The sequence below is a fragment of the Dipodomys merriami genome, unplaced genomic scaffold (assembly GCF_024711535.1).
Source record: "Dipodomys merriami isolate MVZ:Mamm:240054 unplaced genomic scaffold, mDipMer1.0.p SCAF_925, whole genome shotgun sequence".
In the NCBI taxonomy this organism is placed as follows: domain Eukaryota; kingdom Metazoa; phylum Chordata; class Mammalia; order Rodentia; family Heteromyidae; genus Dipodomys; species Dipodomys merriami.
Genome location: NW_027206541.1, coordinates 172549 through 175868, shown reverse-complemented (window position 1 = coordinate 175868; position 3320 = coordinate 172549). Strand labels below are relative to the sequence as shown.

General features: G+C 34.6%; 1 pseudogene; it reads left to right on the top strand.

The window, feature by feature from the left end:
* Positions 1-390: 390 nt before the first annotated feature.
* Positions 391-490, top strand: LOC138821670 (U6 spliceosomal RNA; annotated as a pseudogene).
* The last annotated feature ends 2830 nt before the right edge of the window (positions 491-3320 follow it).

Genomic DNA, 3320 nt, shown 5'->3' with positions numbered 1-3320 from the left:
ACCACTGAGACCTCATTTAGGAAATTTTAAGCTGCAGAAGTTTAGAAGTAGCTCTTAAGCAAGGATTACTTTCAATACATTAGCTCCACAAAGCTAACTCAGTTGATAAATAAGTACTTGAAAAGCCATTACCTTTGGACTTATCTATAAAAGCTTCAAAATATTATCAAATTTAAAATGAAAACGACAAAATAGTCATTGACAAAAAATTGCAAATGTGAGCAATCAACCAAACAATATAAGTTTTTTCCACTATACACAGAAATTTAGAGAAATAAGATCAATAGCATTTTTAGTAACAATAAGGGTTCCTTGTTGCAAATAGGCAACCAAGGATATATGCCTGTATAAAGATTGCATCGTTAACTACTTAAATTAAGAGGATACTCCATGCTTCAGCAGCAGGTTTACACAAATTACAACAATACAGAGATTAAGATGGCACTTGCACAAGGATGGTATGAAAATTTGTAAAGTATTACATATTTTTTCATTCTTCAAATGCAAGAAGTGAAAAACAGTTATTAAAAAGTTGATTACAAAAATACAAGTGTAACAAAACCTGTAATTCATAGAATTAAAGGTTAGTTTGACATCAGTGTATTAAATCTTCACCTTCGATAGGCCCTTAGATAGCATAACGTTTACAATACTTGAAATTACATAATATTATCATTTTATCCCAAAGAAATAAAATAATATAAGGACCTAGGAAAAAAGGAATCTTAAACTTTTTCTATATGGAATGTAATCTGAAAGGACACATTTATTAATGAACCTATGTATTATAAAACAATGTAGACTTCAAAGTATTATATCTAGAAGACAATGAAATAGATTAGGGACTTTATACAAACTTAGATACTTTTTTCATACAAGCACCAGGTATATCTTTAATTACTATACTATTCTTTTCAACAGATATGATAAAATTAAAAAAATAACAAACTCTGCAGAAATCATTATAAATGCATACGAACAACTCTTGAATATATTTTCACATCAAAGTCAGGCAATTCACGTGGAAGAATACCATGGAATCCATAAATTTTTAAATTAAGATATTGCTTCTGTTTTGTATTATGAAAATATTTTGTAGGGCCACAGAGGATGGACTGGCACTTTTGAAATTTAAGAAACTTAATCAAACCATTACTATGTAGGAGAACAATTTGTACAGCCTTCCACAACTTCAAAGAGGTAGTGATACATATTTATCCTTTTGGCAATATCAGATGAGGTTTCTTCCAAGTTGTTTTTCAGACCTGGTTTGATATCATGGTTCAACAGAAGGAGATACAACATATCTTTGCTATTTCTATCCCCAGCAACAATATTCAAGGGGGTCAAGAGGCCTTTAGTTTGGGGATTGTTATCTGCATCATGATGAAGTACGAAAGAATCCATTCTGGTATTATTCCACATATACGCACTGTGAAGGGGTGCCAAGCCATTCAGAGTTCTTGCATGAATATCTTCCTTGAGCAACCAACTCATGGACAATGTCTAAATGTCCACTCTAGGCTTCCCGATGAAGAGGGGTATACTTACCTCATTTCTAGTATACGTATGAGTAGTCTTTTTGGAAAGTAGTCTCGGCACTGTAGTAAGTCGATTAATTTCAGCATCCCAAAGAAGAAATTTGCATGGATTCTTCTCCATTATTTTCTTGCAATTGATACCTGCCTCACGTTTTCATCTCGTTTCTTGCCTAACCAGAGACTTTGAGTACCAGTGGGAATGAGGTGTCCATGTATTTCCCCAACAGTTCACGTTGGTTGAAATGGTCAGAAAAATCCGGTGAATTTTCGCCATATGTTTTTTCACCATGATTTATTTTCTCTTTTTCCATTTTTACTATTTTAAATTATTCTAACTGGAGAGTAGTGAATTGATAGAGAGCAGAGGAAAGATTTTCCTCCGTATTCAAATGCATAGACTGAAAATGAGGACCAGTGGTGTCTTCATGTGCAGCTTATTCTAGGAAGGAGAAAATAGGAAACAATGTATTTCTACGTAAATGATTTTGGAAATACCAAGATATAGTGAAAGAGAACTTACTATTCAATATATGAGCTTTAAGAGCTTTCTAATAGATCCATTATTTATTGGTAACCAACATTAGAAAAAATGTATAATGCAGTAGTAAAATAAAAGTCCTTTGTATGTCTATCTAAATTCTTGTTTTTTTTCAAAACACTTGTTTTCATCTAAAAAAGTAGGCCTGGGCTGGGAAGGTTCCTCAGTGGTAGAGCGCTTGTCATGTATGCCAGAGGCCCTGGGTTTGATTCCTCAGCACCACATAAGCAAAAAGAAAAAAGCCAGAAGTGGTGCTGTGGCTCAAGTGGTAAAGCGCTAGCCTTGAGCTGAAGAGCTGAGGGACAGCGCCCAGGCCAGAGTTCAGGCCCCAGGGCCGGACCAAAAAAAAAAAAAAAAGTAGGCCTATCTATTGTCTTCAGGTGAGATTGATGATTGAAGATGCTTAATGAGAAGTCAAAATGTATTAGTAGTCATTTGATATCAATTAAATTTCATTTTTTCTTCTTGGAGAATATAATGATCAAAGCAATAGTTCAGAATGAGCAAGCAATAGTTCAGCATCATGCTTCCAGTGCAAGTGGATCTCCAGTAAGTAATCCTCTCTACCATTTTCCACAAAGTTTTGTCACACATACAATCTGCCTGCCTTCTCTTGCTGCTTTCCTAGCCTGGACCTTTTCTTTCATTGTGCAGGAAAAGTGTGATTCAACTGATTTCAGTCAGATCGGTTCCTAGAATTATAAAGGATTTAGATTCTTTTTTTAAAAAAAAATTAATTGTGGGGCCTGAACTCTGGGCTTGGGCACCGTCCTTGAGCTCTTCAAATCAAGGCAAGCGCTCTACCACTTGAACCACCGAACCACTTCTGTGGTTCTGTTTATGTGGTGCTGATTTGGGAAATGGCAGAGTAGAAAGTGAAACGATGCAAACAAAAACATAAAAGCAAAATAAATTAGGATAATTATGGAGCAACCATATTGTCTATGAGACTCAAGAAAGAGAGAGTGGAAGAGAGATACAGATGTGCAATGACCTAGCTAGCCAAAAAATCCATGCTTTTGATTCATTTACAAAGCAAAAATTTTATTTTTTATTTCTTAAAAGAGATGGAAATATAATTTATGTATTTACTTGAAATTAGTAAATACATTTTGAGTAGCCTACATAAAGAGACATAGCTTTGACCAAATTACAAACAAGAATCTTAATCCTTGGGATGGGAAATTGGCTCAATGGTAGAGTGCTTTTCTTGCCGCTTACTACAGTGCGGAGAATACTTT